Source organism: Saccopteryx leptura, chromosome 3 (assembly GCF_036850995.1).
Source record: "Saccopteryx leptura isolate mSacLep1 chromosome 3, mSacLep1_pri_phased_curated, whole genome shotgun sequence".
Lineage (NCBI taxonomy): Eukaryota > Metazoa > Chordata > Mammalia > Chiroptera > Emballonuridae > Saccopteryx > Saccopteryx leptura.
The window spans coordinates 50,390,757-50,409,931 of record NC_089505.1 but is presented as its reverse complement, the minus strand read 5'-3'; the positions used below and the strand labels follow the sequence as shown (position 1 = coordinate 50,409,931).

The 19,175-nt window shown below is 41.5% G+C and overlaps 1 non-coding gene and 1 pseudogene across 1 annotated transcript; both read right to left on the bottom strand.

Annotated features, from left to right (window-relative positions):
* Positions 1-1,294: 1,294 nt before the first annotated feature.
* On the bottom strand, positions 1,295-1,401 carry LOC136401867 (U6 spliceosomal RNA). Its single transcript, XR_010750793.1, has one exon. It is a non-coding gene; the product is annotated as a U6 spliceosomal RNA (small nuclear RNA).
* An 8,165-nt stretch (positions 1,402-9,566) lies between these two features.
* On the bottom strand, positions 9,567-10,716 carry LOC136397268 (immunoglobulin-binding protein 1 pseudogene; annotated as a pseudogene).
* Positions 10,717-19,175: the final 8,459 nt, after the last annotated feature.

Sequence of the window (19,175 nt, the reverse complement as noted above, 5' to 3'; positions counted from 1 at the left end):
TTATTTAATAGAAAGATAATCTTTCCTATTAAACCAGCTCCTAAGGCTGCTTTATTTTAAATAATTAAATAGGAAAATGTGTGTGTGTATATATATATATATATATACATATGTATAAACAAACAATTGTGATTTCAGGATTGTAATCCATGCAGTTTCTTACTAACACATTAACACATAAACCTAGGTTTTTACCTTTAAATGCAGCCAGAATTCTCTGTGGGAATTTTTAGACTAAACTTCACTCTGACATCGCTGGGACCTGCAGAGGCTGATGAAAACTAGCGGACTTGACGAGAGCTCTTGGTAACTACTCTTATTTTCCGTGGAGCATTCACACCTCCTCCACACAGTACCTGTGCTGGGGTCTCACTGCTGTGATGGTTCCTACTAGTAATTTTCATACTCTTGCTGTTATTATATGACTAATATGTTCTGGAGAAAACTAGAAGACAGAGAGATAAGTTAATGATTGTAAAGTTAATGGAATTCTCTGCTATCCAGGGCATAATCCAGTAAGTACTTTTCACGTTTCTTTCAGTCATTTTAATATTCAGAGCAATAATGTAATTGCAGATGCTTTACTATCAACATAGTATTTAATAGCTCTTAACATTTCTCATGGAGGCAGTTATGGTCTCATTATCAATCTAAGAACACTGAACCTTTTCTACTGGTCCCATCTTAACCCTTAGCACCATTCAGATAATTCACAGCTCTCCCTACTCTGTCCCTAATTACCTGACTCTTTTGGTCCAAAGTGATTTTACTTTGAATCATGTATTTGACTGACTCAGTTCTTTATTTCAATTTTCATTTGTACACTCAGACCTAGTAAAACTTGCGAGGAATTAGTACCTGGAAGTGAGATTATGGGACTAGATCATAATTTAGGGGACAATTTCCTATCTGGTATTCTCAGGCACACAAATTCAGACTCCATTGTTACTACAGGTTGTTAGTACACTGGCATTTTACATTAGTCTTCATTTCTCATTTCTTTGAATATGCCTATGCTGTCACTTACACTGTCCCAAATAATTCTCCTGACAACTCCGTGGGGTGAGCATCATCGTGCAGGCTGAAGCTCAGAGAGACAGGAACATCAGTAAGTAGCAGACCACAACCCAAAGGCTGATCTTCGCATTCTCAGCCTGGTGTGATCTCTTCCCATTTACGTGGCTTGTGAAGTCTGTGACATTTTTACTTGTATAACCCAAATTAAGACATAGTTGAGCTTCAAGGACATAAAAAGAGCAGCATTCAAGATTGCTGTCTATCAGATTTTTTTTTTTTAAATATGGAACGCTTCACGAATTTGCGTGTCATCCTTGCGCAGGGGCCATGCTAATCTTCTCTGTATCGTTCCAATTTTAGTATATGTGCTGCCGAAGCGAGCACTGTCTATCAGATTTTTAGAAACAATTTACTTACTTTATTCTTAAATTAATATTTGTTAGAAAATAAAAAAAAAAACATGACAAAAATTGATTAAGGGATAGGAGGAAAGAAGTAGCAAATTTGGAAGGAGACATTCAATTTGCTAAACAGCTGAGTAAAAAATGAAGGCTTTTTCTATCGACTAAGAGTACCTGAGCACAGACAAGTTAAGAACTAGGCTTGCAATGACTCAGGCTTGTATTCTAAGAGAAGAAGTCTCTTGGGTGAACACGGCTATGTATCAAAGACCTTGAAATAAGCATTTCTTACAGCTGGCTACTGAAGAGGGGCCTTAGGACATTTCTGCACTTAATACAGTTGGATAGCCTTTGGGAAAGGTCTAGTGTGATTTTTAACCTGGTATTAAGATGAGTGATGACCACGGGCTCCATGGAGGTCCCAGGAAAGAGCACAGGGAGAAAAGGACATCTGATGTTCTTATCCCGGGCTGCCCCTCACTAGTCACAGCCTCGAGCTAGTCTCTTAAGCTCTCTGGCCTTCACACTTTCCCTCTGTAAAGTGAAAAGTGAGAGAAGATGAGCCTAGCATCCCATTCAGCTTCATGGCTTTCATGTTCTAGGAAAGAAAGAATCCCAGACACTGACTGTCCTGGCCATAGCCAGGAGCAGGTTTAGGAAGCAGCACCGTGAGGACTATTCCAGGCCCTTCCCTGCTGGAATAATTAAGCCTAGGATCTGGTCATTTTTGCCTGAAGCTAAATTTTAGGTGTTTAAGAAAAACCTGTGGAGTTGTCATGTAACAAATCAAATGCCACAAAAGGAAGATAAATTGAGTTACTATTTTTAAACTCTGCCAGAAAACAAACTGTAGCCCAGGGGAAAAAAAATGCAGCTGGAGACCACAAAGGAAAAGAATTTGGAAATGTCTCTTGTCCTTGATTCACCCTATTATACAGCCCTTCACTGGCCCTTCCTAGAACAATAGTCCATCAAGTCATAGAGTGCTGGAGATGGGAAAAGACCCGGCAAATGTCATAGCAACAGGAAAATGTGACTTTAATGGCTGAGAAGGGTAGTGGCTCCTAGCCCTTAAGTCACTTGCAGGACCATTCAAAAAAGGTTTATTGTGTTATAATATTTAAAAACTTGAATTCCACCTGAGCAGGCGGTGGCCCAGTGGATAGAGCGTTGGACTGGGATGTGGAGGACCTGGGTTCGAGACCCCGAGGTCGTAAGTTTGAGCGTGGGCTCATCTGGCTTGAGCAAAGTGCTCACCAGCTTGGACCCAAGGTTGTTGGCTTGAGCAAGGGGTCACTCAGTCTGCTGAAGGCCCACGGTCAAGGCATGTGTGAGAAAGCAATCAATGAACAACTAAGGTGTCGCAACGAAAAACTGATGATTGATGCTTCTCATCTCTCTCCGTTCCTGTCTGTCTGTCCCTATCTATCCCTCTCTCTGACTCTCTCTCTCTGTCCCTGTAAAAAAAATAAAAAAATAAAAAATAAAAACTTGAATTCCACTAGCCCCTATTTTTTCTCAGCTGTGAATTATTTTATCTTTGCTCTTTGTGAAAATGCAAAATGTATAAACACAATTGGTGAAAAGCAAAAGAGCAAAAACCACAAGATGTATGTGAAGTTCGTAAGCCCGAGGCCAAGGGCTGACACAAGCCAGACTGAACTGAGTAGAGCAAGGAGCGTCTGACTGTGTGCAGGCTGCTGAGGAACATGGGGAATTAGCATTATGAAATTTGGGCTGTGGATTCCTTATTTACTTACAGATTTTATGTAATCTATTATATAGACTAAGTAAAACTCAGTCTTCATAAAAATGTTCTTATTTAACCTGATAAAACAGCAATGCATCTGAGCCTATTAGGTAGCTTTGAGTAGCACATCTGACCAAAGCTGGACACAGACAGGCAAACTCAACCTTCTGATCTACATGTAATACAGACATGTGGATAAACTATAAAAGCAAAAGAAATCTAAAAATAAAAAGCAAAAGGCCAGGATCATTAACACACAAAACAATCACAGAAAGATCAGAAGAACATTACCTGTGCCTTCCGTCTCTCTAGCTCTACTGCTCTTAATAACTTAAACAGTTGGCTTGGATCTCTTCTTGGACAATACGATAATGCTGTGGTCCGCCTGCCACCCTGGCAAGCCCATTAATGCATCATGGCTAACCATTGTGGCAGGACATCAGTCTGGGAGGAGCCAGTTTGAGCTGGGCAGAAGGCACACTATCAGCAGGGTGTCCAATAGGCTGGTCAAGGGGCTGAGCCTCTATTCCAGAAACAACTGCCAGGATGTTTAGCATTAATCAGCCATCACATTAATGGAGGGCTGAGACTATAGCTAAACTTGCTCAAAGTAGCAAGTCAGGATTCATGCCGACGAGACTGGAAACCAGCAGACATTTTGATTCAAAGACGTTATTTCGTGCTTTATTAAGCCAGTGGTACTGCCTTTACATTGGAGCACCACTTCCATCCACTTCCCTAATCATAGCATTAGCATAGCTATGATTCTTCAGATGAAAGTGGAGCAACCTAGTGGCCTGTCATTCATTTAAGTCAGTCAGTCTAAAGGCCAATCTGTCAATCATCAGTGCAACAGTCTCCCATTTTGCTGCCATTTTTCTAAACTCAGAATTTTTCTCATTAACTGACAAGTTCCAGCTCCTCATTCTGTTTATTTATTTATTGTTATGAAATGCTTTTTGCTTCAGGACTCATCACTATCCCCCCCAGAGGCAGATTAGGTGGGTTGAGGCCTCGGGTGCAGAAAAAAAATATTGGGCCCCTTAAAAAAAAAGAGAGAGAGAGAGACAGGGAAAATAAAAATACATGTTAACCATATTTTTAAATAAATAAAAAAATATTATGTACTATTAATGTTAAAATTGCACATATGACACCAAACTTGGTGTCATTAGAAAAAAGTGTAAAGTTGGGGTTTTGCAGGGCCCTTCAGAAGTCGGGGCCCAGGGCGTGCGCCCAGTGTGCCTGCCCTTAAATCCGCCTCTGATCCCCCCCACAAGCTTGCCTATTCAGCACCTACTTCTCTTTTCCTTTGCTCCAGCTCGCAGACTCTACACCAGGGGTCCCCAAACTACGGCCCGCGGGCCGCATGCGGCCCCCTGAGGCCATTTATCAGGCCCCCGCTGCACTTCTGGAAGGGGCACCACCATCTCATTAGCCAAAAGCAGGCCCATAGTTCCCATTGAAATACTGGTCAGTTTGTTGATTTAAATTTACTTGTTCTTTATTTTAAATATTGTATTTGTTTCCGTTTTGTTTTTTTACTTTAAAATAAGGTATTTGCAGTGTACATAGGGATTTGTTCATAGTGTTTTTTTTTATAGTCTGGCCCTCCAACGGTCTGAGGAACAGTGAACTGGCCCCCTGTGTAAAAAGTTTGGGGACCCCTGCTCTACACTACGGGTCCTTCCTTTTAACCTTGTCAAGGTCCTCAAAAATGCCTGCCTGCAACCCATTGCTTCATCATGTTTTGAATCATTTTTGCATATTTTTAGAAGCTGTTGTACTGCACTGACACTATCACTCACATACTAGGTGCTCTTTGGCAAAGCCTTTTGTAAAGTGAGTGGCCAGACTGAATGGTCTCTCTCTAAGGTGGTTCTAAAACCAAGTCTGTGTTCTGAGCCTTCTCCACCTTTCTCAGAAGCCAGTCTGCCAGCTCTGCTCTCTCCCTCAAGGATGACGATGGCTCCTACTTTATTGAGGCACACAGTTGGATTCCCTAGTTTTTCCTCCTTTATGTAACTTTACGATCATTCGTTATTGTCTTTCAGTAGATGGGGGCTTGATCTTTGCCGAAGCTAATTTATTGTACTTCATTCTTCTTCCCTTTTCTCTAGTGATTTTATATCTTCTATTAACATTAAAATTAGTGTCCCAGGCGGGTGGCTCAGTGGATAGAGCATCAGCCTGGCGTATAGATGTCCTGGGTTTGATTTCTAATCAGGGCACACAAGAGATGTGCCCATCTGCTATCCTTCTCCCTCTTCCCTTTCTCTTTCTTTTTCCCTCCTGCAGCCGGTGGCTTAATTGGTTCAAGTGTCACCTCAGCCACTGAGGATAGCTCACTTGGTCCAAGCATCAGCCTCAGGCACTGAGGATAGCTCAATTGATTCGAACTTTAGTGTCAGACAGGGATTGCTGTGTGGATCATGGATCCCGGTGGAACACAAATGGGAGACTGTCTTACTATCTCCTCTCCTCTCACTTAGAAAGAAAAAGAGAAAGAAAAAAAGAAAGAAAGAAAGAAAGAAAGAGAGAAAGAAAGCAAGAAATAAGAGAAGTTAGCAAGAAATGAATGCTTATAAAAATTAAGAATACAGAAGTAATTAGAATAAAAGCAGATATACTTCTCTTCCTCTACTTCCCATCCAATCTACTACCCAGAGATAACTACTTTAATTTGATGAGTATTTTTCCAGAATTTTTTTCTATGCACATACAAATATATACATATATACTAAACAAATATATAAATACATAAAACAAATGTAATTGGTTTTCACATTATACCTGTTATTCTCCAACCTGTTTTTAAAATTCAACATTTCATTCAACAACTATTCATTGAGCACCTACTATGGCTCAAGCTCTATGGTAGGACATGGGTATAGAAAGGTAAGAAAACAGACATGGCTCTTGTCCCAACAGAGCATAAAGTGCAGTGGGGAAATATTTTGAGTTTTAATTCCATTTCAATAGATATATATTTTGCTTATTGTTTCCAAACAGCTGCATGATATTCTGTGGAAGAGGTTTACCATAATTCATTTAAATGTTTCTTGGTTGAAGGGCACTTAAGTTCTTCATATTTTTCTATTATACCTGATATTACAATGAATATTCTTTTTTTTAAATGTTTCTTTTATTTATTTTTTATTTTTTTATTTTTTTTATTTTTCTGAAGCTGGAAACGGGGAGAGACAGTCAGACAGACTCCCGCATGCGCCCGACCGGGATCCACCCGGCACGCCCACCAGGGGTGATGCTTTGCCCCTCCGGGGCGTCGCTCTGCCGCGACCAGAGCCACTCTAGCGCCTGGGGCAGAGGCCAAGGAGCCATCCCCAGCGCCCGGGCCATCTTTGCTCCAATGGAGCCTTGGCTGCGGGAGGGGAAGAGAGAGACAGAGAGGAAGGAGAGGGGGAGGGGTGGAGAAGCAAATGGGTGCTTCTCCTATGTGCCCTGGCCGGGAATCGAACCCGGGTCCCCCGCACGCCAGGCTGACGCTCTACCGCTGAGCCAACCGGCCAGGGCCGTTTCTTTTATTTTTTTAAAAAATATTTTTATTTATTTATTCATTTTAGAGAGGAGAGAGAGAAAGGGGGAGGAGCAGGAAGCATCAACTCCCATATGTGCCTTGACCAGGCAGGTCCAGGGTTTTGAACTGGCGACCTCAGTGTTCCCAGGTCGACGCTTTATCCACTGCACCACCACAGATCAGGCCTACAACAAATATTCTTGTATACTTGTACCCATTTTTCTGTGGGGCAGAATTGTATTAATGAAACTGTTGGGTTGAAAGTATACATACACTCGGGCCATTTCCGCATGTTCTGCCGATGCTCCTCTGGGAAGCATGCTGGAGATGAAGAATGACACGGGCAAGAGTATATTTCATTAGAATGCACCCTGAATATTTTCCTCCCTGAGAACTGTGCTTTTCTCCTTTAGGATCAAATCAAATCCGAGGTTTTAAAAGCGTCGTATTTTCTGAATATACTTCTAGATTAGTTTTCAGAGTCAGCACATCATGCAATGATCTAAGAGACAGATATTTTGCACAGTCCAAGGCAGAGAAAATTAGTTCTCTTTTTACCTCTCTCTTCAGTTTACAAGAAGTAAGTTATGGGAGCCAGAGCAGTACTCTAGACCTCGGGAGAGCAATGTTCCTGCTGCAATAAAGAGGATAAAGAGAGCTGTGAAGTCTTGGTCAGGTCTCTTCCCCTCCCTACCGTGTGCTGTGCATCCCTGGGGGGAGGCTGCAACAACAAGGCGCTGGGCTTAGAGAAAGCCGGTGCACCGAAGCTGCTTTTCCTGTGCAGCATATTTGACTTACACGATTTGGGACTGAAGTTATACATTTTCCCTCTCCACCCAGATGACATCATATCCTTTTACTATCCTGCAGCTTAGTTCTTATGGAAGAGAACAGTTAGGGTTATAAAAGAGAAAGGGAGGGAAAGACAGGGAAAACAGCCAGCTTATAAACATGCCAGGGGCTTCTATTTGAGCTTGAAAGGAAGTCTGCACTTGCAGAAAGACCGTGGTGCTTAATGGCCTGAACTGGCCATGTTGATGGGTACAGTTTTCCATTTTTGCTGAGCCAGACCCTGGAAAGATACCACGCCATTCCCTGACAGGAATCTTGTTAATTAGCCATATTTTGCTTTTTCTGTTTTAGAGATTATTAGGCCTTTATAATATCAAAATCTTGTTAAAAGTTAACAGGCAATTTTCAAAGTCATATTAAATCATGGGGTGGGGAAAATACTCCCCAATCCTTTTAAACTTGCAAAATGGAAAATGGAAAGCTTTGCCTTTCTCCCACAGTGTACAAAATTTGAAAAATAGCATAAAGAGGCCCTGGCTGGTATCTCAGTGTATAGAACGTTGGACTGGCATATGGACGTCCTGGGTTCAATTCCTGGTCAGGGCACACAAAAGAAGTAACCATCTGCTTCTCTTCTCTTCCCTCTCCTCCTTCTCTCCCTCTTCCCCTCCTGCAGTCAGTAGCTCGATTAGTTTGAGCATTGGCCTGCGTTGGCCTCAGGTGCTAGAAATAGCTCAGTACTTGAGCATTGGCCCCACAAGGAGTTGCCAGGCAGATCCCAGTCAGGGCACATGTGGGAGTCTGCCTCACTATTTCCCCTCCTCTCACAAAAAAAAAAAAAAAAAAAAAAAAAGAAGAAGAAGAAGAAGAAAAGAAAGAAAGAAAAAAATAGCATGAAGATTTTTTTTTTTTACAGAGAGAGAGATAGATAGGGACAGTCAAACAGGAATGGAGAGAGATGAGAAGCATCAATCATCAGTTTTTCACTGTGACACCTTAGTTGTTCATTGATTGCTTTCTCATATGTGCCTTGACCATGGGCCTTCAGCAGACCAAGTAACCCCTTGCTCAAGCCAGCGACCTTGGGTCCAAGCTGGTGAGCTTTGTGCTCAAACCAGATGAACCCGCACTCAAGCTGGCGACCTCAGGGTCTCAAACCTGGGTCTTCTGCATCCCAGTCTGATGCTCTATCCACTGCGCCACCACCTTGTCAGGCAATAGCATGAAGATTTCTATCCAAAGCCCTTCTCTGCCTTAAAAATGGCATAGTAATCTAAAGAACAAGGCTATGCAAATATGTTGTCAACTGTCTTAATAAAAAGCTGTTTCCATAATATAATGTTATTTCTTCAAGCTACAGTCAATATTTGTGGCTGCTAGAGGATGACAACAAGGAGGTTGAAAACAAGATATTCTTAGGGCAGAAGATGAAGTCTCCAGAACTGTTGGGGGCAAGAGAAGGGGAGAGGAAGGGAGGGAAAAGGTAGTTTGAAATTTGCTGCGTCTCTGCCCGACTTACTTAATTTTTTGAGACAGATGGTGTGAACAAAACAAGCCACATACTAAACCTGACAAGCTCAGGGGAGGCCTACATGGTGGCCTGATAAACTCAGAGACCTAAAGTAACCATATAGGACAGTCTGAAATTAAAAGTTTCTAGCTGATGTCTTTCTGGATAAAAGTCAGTCTTTGCCTTAACTGAGCTTGTTTATTGTCTTTTTGCATTTAGATAATTTACCTTTGAAATGTCAGAGTAATTTCTTTTTTCCAGACCCCTCAGGGTGCAATCACTTCACCTGAGCAAAGACCACAGAGTTCTATTGTTATTGTTATCATGTTAACTGCTCACTGTTCACTATTCTATACCCACCTAGTCTATTTGTTTTACTTTTTTTTTTTTTGTAATAGAAAGGACTTTATTTTTTAAGAATCCATACAGCCATTGATTATACAGAGTCATTTCTCAGTACTCTTTTCTTTCCACTTAAATTGAAATACATGATAATGATAATGCCAAAACAAGAATCAACGGTTCATCATTGGGTACAAATATACATTTCATCTTTATTGAATGCCAAGCAAGGTTAATCATCTTTGCCTTCATGAAGAGCTGCAGCAGGGAAACAGGGAGAGGAAGACCGCACCCTTTTCTTTCGCGGGGAGGAGGTGCGTCCCCGAGTCCCACCTTGTTGTGGGAAGACTAACCCATGTTCTGCCGGTTGCCATAGCCCCGGGGGTGGGTGTCCTTCCAGTCATCCCACTGGCGAGCTTGGCGGAGTGATTGCTCGTCCTCCTCTTCCTTATCTTCCTGCTGTTGCTGCTCTCTTTCGGCCTCTGAAGTTGTCTTGGCTATTCCCTGATCTGGCAAAACTCCCAAGTTCCGATGCTGATCATACCACTCATTCACAGTCATAGTTGCCAGACTTGGATAACCAGCTCCAAATACTTTGGCTTGGGCTGCATTCCGTGTGAGAATAAAGGGTCTCAATGGAGGCCTGGCCTGATCAGTTGAGCGAGAAGTTGATGCCTCTTTGGAAGAGTCTTTTTCTCTCAGGATCTTTATCTCCTGTTCAATGCTGTCAAGCTCTTCTAAGCTGATCCCAATCCACCTTCGAAGGTGAAGGAGGTAATACTCACGGACATGCTCATCGTCTGCCTCACCATTTTCCACAGCAGACTTCAGGGCAGACAACCTACGCTCCATCTCCTTCTTCTCCCTGTATCTCTCTATTTTAGCCTGTCTTTGAGATGCCATGGCCACGAGGTTAGGCTGGGCCATGGAGGAACTAGCAGTGTTTTTTTCAGTTGAGTTGTTCGTGGTTTTGGGCAACTCAAACTCTGCCACATGATAGTGTCGGCACTGAGTTAAGTACTTTAAAAAGTGTTCTCGAGCCCACTGCAAATGATCTAGACGCTTGCTGGGGCTGACTTGTTTCATGGAGAACGCTCCTTGAAATGCAGGCACCATCATGTACTTCAGGTCGGCGGAAGCGATCTCTTCTAAATCTTCATTTTGGCTGAACAGGTCGAGCTGCGATAACATTTCGGAAGCCGTCTTAAGGAGGAAGAGTCCTTGCAGCACCTTCTCTTGGACCGCCCGGGAGCCGCTGGGCTCGGACGTCTCTTCCACTTCGTCCAGAAGCCGCTTGCTGACCTCGAACAGATGTGTCAGCCGTGGCGGCAAAGACTCGTCTTCCGCGGCAGCAGCCATCTTGAAGGAAGGAGGAACCCGGAAGATCTCACTTCTGGGGTTAAAGGCAACCTTGGTCAAAAACTGCTTGAGCCTCCAAACCGGAAGGGGCGGTGCTTTGGCCCCATTGTTACGGAAGCGGCGGGAGCCCCGGGACGCGGCTGCTTGGCGGCCTTGGCAACCGCTGGCACCGACTCACTGGAGCCGCTGCCGGTTACAAGGGGGGAGGCCTGGGTGAAGCACAAGCCTGTTTTACTTTTTATTCAACCCTAGAGATTTCACTGCTTTGCTTTCTCCTGCCTCCCTAATCTATCACCAATAGATTTCATGTAACCCCTTTAAATCTTCCCCTTTGATTGTGATGTACCACTTTCCAGAGCTTTTTCTCAATCCGTTGAGACTATTTTCTGGCAATTGTTGTCAGTTTGGCTCAAATAGACACATAAAAAATTCTTACAGGTTCAGACGTTTCTTTTTTTTTTTTTTTTTTTTAATTTTTTTAATTTTTTAATTTTTTTGTATTTTTCTGAAGTTGGAAACGGGGAGGCAGTCAGACAGACTCCGCATGAGCCCAACCAGAATCCACCCGGCACACCCACCAGGGGGCGATGCTCTGCCCATCTGGGGCGTTGCTCTGTTGCAACCAGAGCCATTCTAGCACCTGAGGTGGAGGCCATAGAGCCATCCTCAGTGCCCGGGCCAACTTTGCTCCAATGGAGCCTTGGCTGCGGGAGGGGAAGAGAGAGACAGAGAGGAAGGAGAGGGGGAGGGGTGGAGAAGCAGATGGGCACCTCTCCTGTGTGCCCTGGCTGGGAATCGAACCCGGGACTCCTGCACGCCAGGCCGACGCTCTACCACTGAGCGAACCGGCCAGGGCCAGACGTTTCTCATGTTGACAAAAGTATAACTTTCTTTTCTAAACGCAAGTCTCATCTCACTGGGGAGTTTCACTGTTCCAAAATGAATTTAAGTTCACTTAGGGATACAGGTTTGGATGTTTCTTACAGGGACATGAGTGATGGTAATGGCAAGTCTTAATTTGTAGCTGGTCAGTGGTGACACCCAGATCAATGTCTCCTGCTGCACTCAGGTGTTCTCCGGAGTGATCACCGTGGTTTTATTGTTCTCAGAGATCCAAAGGCAGGAGAAAAGTCCCTCCGTAGCATTTAGAATAACTTTTTTTTTTCTTAATTGTGAGCCTGGATAGTTTTGCTTGAAAAAGTGAAATTTACTCCAGTGTTGGCAGGGACTATACAAATGTCTTATTTTCAGGAAATGATCTGTAGCTCATAAATTTTGCCAAAACATGAATAAAATTAAAATATCCCTAAGTGAACTTAAATACATTTTGGAACAGTAAAGCTCCCCAGTGAGATGAGACTTGCTTTTTTTTTTTTAAGTTACACTTTTGTCAATGTAAGAAATGTCCAAACATGTTAGAATTGGCTTTGAGTTTATTTGAGCCAAACTGACAATAATTGTCAGGAAGCAAAATCTCAACGGATTGAGAAAATGCTCTGGAAAGTAGAAGTTTTACCACTTGTTTTATACATCAGAATCAGAGGGGAAGCTTAAGGGGGTTCCATGAAATCCATTGGTCATAGAATAGGGAGGCCGGAGAAAACAAACAAGGAAATCCCTGGAATTGGATAAAAAGTAAACCAAGAAGACACATACTTCTACATAAGCCGGTATAGGATAGTTAACAGTGAGCAATAAACAGGATGATCATGACAATGAGAGGATTGGTGGTCTCTGCTCTGGTATTGATGGTTGTGCTTCAATAGGTCTGGGAAAGAAGGGAATTACTTGGATATGTCAAAGGTATGTTATTAGGTATGTTATAGATGCAAAAAAGACAACAGGCTCAATTAAGGTAGATTGATGTTTGTTAGGGAAAAATGCCGGCCTAGGACATTACTACCCACCATGAAATACCTTTTATTAGAAAGTTTTAATTTCAGACCATTGTATGTAGTTTACTTTAGGTAGCTCAGAGTTAAGGAAAGTGAAGAGACAAATATTCTTTTCCATTGGTGGGTACAGGATAATTAATAATTAGCACAGTAACAATAACAATGAGGAATTCTATGGTTTCGTCTCTGGTGCATGATTGTGGCCTGCCGGGTCTAGAAAAAGAAAATTACCTTGACAATTCAAAAGTAAATTATCTAGATTCAAAAAGACAATAGAGCCTGACCTGTGGTGGCACAGTGGGTAAAGCATTAACCTGGAATGCTAAGGTCACAGGTTTGAAACCCTGGGCTTGCCTCGTCAAGGCACATATGGGAGTCGATGCTTCCGGCTTCTCCCACACTTCTCTTTCTTGTTCTCTCTCTCTCTCTCTCTCTCTCTCTTTCTCTCTCCCCCTCTCCCCTCTTTAAAATGAATAAATAAAATCTTAAAAAAAAAAAAAGACAATAGGCCCAGTTAAGGCAAAGATTGACCTTTGTCAAGAAAGATACCAGTCTAGGACATGACTATACCCTATGACTAGCTTTTTAGCTAGAAACTTTTAATTTTAGACCATCTTGTGTGGTTACTTAAGGTCTCTGGGTTTATAAGGCCATCATGTAGGCCTCCCCTGAGCTTATTTGGTTTAGGATGTGGCCCCCTTTTCATCCACACTTCCTGCTGTTGGTCATGACCAACTTTAGGGTTGGATTATGTGGTATAGTATTTCCATGGTATTAGGAAGGCTCATTCTTAAGAAGTTGTAGTCAGTGTTTGACTTGCTGAACAATGGACTATTGGGAATGGAGCAAGACTGTAACCTTGAATGGAAGGCAAGGCTGAATTTTTCTCAAAAAGCAGAAAAGTGGGAGCCAGTCAGGTCTTATGGGCCTTTATTAAGAAAAACACTCTGGGCCATTTTTAATCCAAGTTCTGCTGTCTGTCTCACTTTTCTCTATCTTGCATGTAGTATAACATTTACTTCTAGTTTGAAGGCACACTATACACCTCTTCAGGTTTCAAAATCTGACAAGAGATGAGTTCTCATTTACTCTTGCCCATGTACTTCCCATTAGAAGCACCCAAGTGCCGTTATTAACCTGATTCCTGTTGTTAGTGGTGAGACCAGAAACAACACTAAGTGTTGCCCTGGTGGGGTCAGACCGGACATTTACTCAGCAACCTCAGTACTTATGTTCTGGCTAGGAAAGAAGTCAGCATCAAGACTCAATATATAAGAAAGTTTATTTAGAAAATCATAGAGGTAGAAGAAATAGGCTTTAGGAAAAAAGTTACAGAGTCAAAAGAAGGGGAACTCAGGAGAAAGAGAGAAATGCATCTGGGAGGAGGGGGAGGTGGAAAGAGGAAAGGTGCCTGCGAAGAAAACGCACCTGGCCACCTGGCGGGGGAAGAAGGGGTGGGGAGGGAAAGGCAGGCTTCCAGGAGGGAGTGTGTGCTGGGTCCTCCAACCTAAAGACTTTTAAGGGTGGAGACTTTATGGGAGGTCCCAGGGGAGGCTCTCAATAGTATATTCATCAGCTCCAGGTGTGTTCTTTCAGGGTCTGGTCTCCACTAATTGGTCAGGGTCAGAGCAGGGATCCTTAATCAATGCAATTGGTCATAAGGTCAGCTGTGGAGTTACTTGTCTGGTTTTGCTGCTTTTCTGGGCCTGGAGCTGAAACATAGCTGAGGCCTGGCCCGTGGTTGTTACTTTAGTGACCTTCTGTACCTGGCCCATGGCTCTTGCTCTGCTTATGCCTATCTAACTGCCTACCACAATTTCCAGCAGTTGTGCAAGTGGAAGTTGTAACCTTATGATTTAACCAGGGCCAAGGCTGTAAGAACATAATACTGTAAATTACAATTATCTAAAAATTCCAGAGGCCAGGAGGACAGTAAGAGTTTTATAAGTACATTTCCTGTGCCTCAGAAGTAGTTATAGGAAGCCATGTTTTTATAGCCACTTCAGCTTCTATCTGAATTAATACTGTTAGTAGTCCTTGTTGGGTTAGAGGGAATAAGTACACTCCCATAAGTGGGTTCTAGTGTTTATACATAAAATTCCTTTCTCAATATTTCTTTTCCACTATCTAAAACTTCTCTTTTTCTTTGTCTCTATTTACTCATTCATAAATAACCAACTTATTAAAACAAAATATATTTAAGTTCTCTTAAAAATATACATATCACTTTCCTTCCTTTTGCAATAAAATTTATTCTAAATTTCAAAAGAGAAACCATACAGAGAGCATTATTGATAATGCAAAAGTTATCTTATATACCTTCAACAATTATTAACATTTGGGCCATATACACAAGTTTTGAGAAAAGTCTAAAGAACAGGTTTAACCATATTGTTATGATTAATATTAGCAGACAGGTAAAGCCAATAAGCCAGTGATTCTTAAAGTGTGCCCTAGAAGATTTCCAGGTGCGCCCTATGGTATTCCAGAGAAATATGTGCCTGTTGGAGACCAAAAGACCAACAGGGTTTTTGGAGTTTAGATTTTTAGGGGACAGAGGTGTGGGGAATTGGCTGTAAGCTGACAGTCTGCCCAACCCCTCACCTCACTTGCCTGATTAGGTTGCAAAAGGCTGTTAAACTGTGGTGCTGGATTGTTTACACTACCCACCATGTTCCCTGGAAAGACTGGAGGCAAGTTTCTTCTATCCTTTGTGTGGTGTAAAGTTAAGATTTGCTAATGGCCTCACTTTGCCCTATAAATAAAGATGCGGTTTTTGGGAGCACTTTGTTCTTGCCAGCAGCAATTACAGAGCCCTCCTGACCCCGTATTTTCTTAATTCCATGTTATTTTCTTAATTCCACACTGTTCTCACTCAGGACCTGGAATTACTAGCTGTGCTGGTTCGCGGCATGTGCCCAAATATAAAAATAAATATAAAAAAATATATAGTTACTCTATTATGTGATTTCATTATGAAAATACCTCTTTTTGTTAACACATCATTATTATATTTATTATTAACACATCATTATATTATTTTTAGATAAGTACACCCAAATAAAATGAATAGATTTCTCAAAAAGAAGCATGATATTGAAGAATTCGATTCTGGAAGTGAGCAAAAGTTAAGTGTAAATAAAATAGGACTTGAAGGCTGACAGGCAGAATTTAATTTATAGCATTTTCTATCTCTTAACTCTGAACCATACAATTGGATCAGAAACCCATTCATGGAAACTTCAAGTGATTTTGGTTTAACATTAACAGAAGAAGAAGAATTGGCAGCTATATCCACTGATCGTGGATTGATGATTAAACATAAGGAATTCTCTTGAAGCCTTTTGGATTTCTATAAAAGAAGAATATGTGGCAATATCTTAAAAAGTTTTGAACATTTTACTACACTTTTCAACTTCCTATTTATGTAAATTAGGATTTTCTAACCTCAACACAATTAAGAGTAAAAAGAGAGGAATTCTTCAATGTATTGAGGAGAAAATGAGAGTTTGCATTTAAATAAATGCCCAAACATTGAAGAAATTCCTAGGACACATCAGCCTCATGTTTCTCATAAACACAAGAATGAAAAAACTTAACACATTCGTGCCAGGACCTGCCGAATTTACTAAATTTTTCTAAGATTGTATCTATTGATATATATAAAAAAGATAACTTTTTTGTTGTTTTTTAATTTTTTAATCCCTCTTTTTTTATGAATTCTAAAAAGCATAACTCAAAAAATGTAACATAAAAATGTTTTTTTTTTTAAATTTTTTAAATTTATTTATTCATTTTAGAGAGGAGAGAGAGAGAGAGAGAGAGAGAGAGAGAAGGGAGGAGGAGCTGGAAGCATCAACTCCCATATGTGCCTTGACCAGGCAAGCCCAGGGTTTTGAACCCGCGATCTCAGCATTTCCAGGTCGATGCTTTATCCACTGCGCCACCACAGATCAGGCTAAAAATGTTTTTTAATGTCAGAATAAATTTAATTTTGTAGTATTTATTTCATTTAATTACCATAAAAGCACACTTGGACTTTATATTTTTCTTTAATATTTGACTTAATTATTATAACATTTCTTAGAAATTAGTATGTAGTACGTATTTGTAGGATTTTAAATGCGCCCCGACTTCATAAAGTTTGAGAACCACTGCAATAAGCTAATAAAATTTAACTTCAATTTGTAGGTGTACAGGTCTTGTCGATGTCTTGGGATAGTTGTCTCTTTCTGATGTCTGTGGCTTCTCATCCCTGAGAAGTCTTTGATCTCCACTGTAGATGGAGGCAGGTGTTAGAAACAGGGGAGGACATCCATTTTGATGTTAACCATTTGATAAGGTCCTTTTCAATAATGTTGGAGAGAGTCTTTAATTAATATCTTTTCCAATGTACAAAACTCTCCTGGTTGTAAACTGGGGTCTTTGTTTCCCGGAAGTGCACTTGTGAAATGAATGTCACTAATTTATTAGTCCCTATAAGCTAGTTAATGATAGTAATGTAGAATGTCTCTTTTTAGTAAAGGTGATTCATATGTCCCTTCTTCCAGATTCGTAGGGCAGCCAATGACTATTTTGTAAAACGAAAGGTGATGTTTACCAAAAGAAGTAGATTTCTGTTTGAAGAGCAGTATAAGGAGAGGTTCTGGGCAAAGGAAATCGAAAGTTTCTGTAAATTTACCTAGTTATTTTATTTATTGATTTTAAAGAGAGGAGAGAGAGAGAGATTGATTTGTTATTCCACTTATTTATGCATTTATTGGTTGATCCGTGTATGTACCCTGACCAAGGATGGAACCTACAACCTTGGCATTTTGGGGCAATTCTCTAATCAACTGAGCTATCCAGCCAGGACTCCTAGCTGAGTTTTTTTGTACCATTTGTATATTGCACCAATCCAGAGGACTGGAGTGATAGACACAATAAAATGCTGTAGAATTGGTCAAATATTACAAATGGGTTGCATTATTTGTCCAATAAAAAAAGTCCCTCATTTACTAACTCAGAGGGAATTCCCCAATTGGGAAACTTTTTTGAAAAATCAACTTTTCTTCAATAATAATTTACCTACTGTTAAGGTTGTTGTTCTCTGGCAAGGTAATACCTCAACCCACACAAGTAATAAATAAGACATATTTATATTTGCAATGGTGTCATTGGGGTAAAATCCAATCACCATACCTCAAATGGATCTAAAGGAAGTGAGAAATGTCTTTGGGACCCAGGGAGTGATTTTCCAGGGTTCTATTTTAGACAGAACATTTGCTATACACTACAAATGTATAGCAAACACATTTGCTATGAGCTACAGTAACAGTAATATTGTTTATTCTGTAAAGTCATCTTTTTAGGACCCCAATGTGTTAGGTCAAGTACATATTAAAGCATATATAATTGAGTCCCTACAGGTAAGAATGATTTCTGATTGGACCATATCTATTTGTCAGTGACAAAGTTTGCCCCTTTTTGTAGCCATATCCCCCCTTTTTTTCTGCAGCTGACCATTGGAACTGTGAGAGAGAATCTTTTATTGATTTAATAAGAAGCAAGGAGCATTCCTGGGTCTGAATAATTTGGCTATTTAATGTTGTCTGTCCAGCTGCAGCATCAGCTAAATAATTTTCTTTTGTTTCCATGGTGGCAGCATTGGAATGTCCTGAGTTTTTTATTTTTTTTATTTTTCTGAAGCTGGAAATGGGGAGAGACAGTCAGACAGACTCCCGCATGCACCCGACCGGGATCCACCCAGCACGCCCACCAAGGGGCGATGCTCTGCCCACCAGGGGGTGATGCTCTGCCCCTCCAGGGCATCGCTCTGTTGTGACCAGAGCCACTCTAGTGCCTGGGGCAGAGGCCAAGGAGCCATCCCCAGCGCCCGGGCCATCTTTGCTCCAATGGAGCCTTGGCTGCGGGAGGGGAAGAGAGAGACAGAGAGGAAGGAGAGGGGGAGGGGTGGAGAAGCAGATGGACACTTCTCCTGTGTGCCCTGGCCGGGAATTGAACCTGGGACTTCTGCACGCCAGGCCGCCGCTCTACCACTGAGCCAACTGGCCAGGGCCCTGTCCTGGGATTTTGATAATTGCTAATTGTTTAAATTTCTGTATGGCATCTAATAATTCTGCCATCTATTTTCCATTCTTTATGGGCTACCCTGAGAAGGTTAAGAAGCCTCACTGGTTCCACAACATTCTATGTTTCTGAGCTACACCAAAGGCATAGCTACTATCAGTGTTAATGTTGGCTACGTGATCTTTGACCAATTGACAAGCCTAAGTTAGAACAATTAATTCATCTTGTTGGGCAGATCTTATTTTGATAAATAAGAACCTTCAATTATCTCCACCATGGTTATTGCATATCCAGCTTGGTAACATCCCTGTTCATCTTTCTTTATTTCTAATTTTTTCATCTTTTATTTTTATTTAGAGAGAGGCAGGGAGAAAGAAAGAGAGAGAGAGAGAGAGAGAGAGAGAGAGGGAGAGACGAGAACATTGAGCTGTTTCTGGATGTGCCCGAACTAGAGATCAAACTGGCAACCTCTGCACTTCGGGATGATGCTCCAACCAACCAG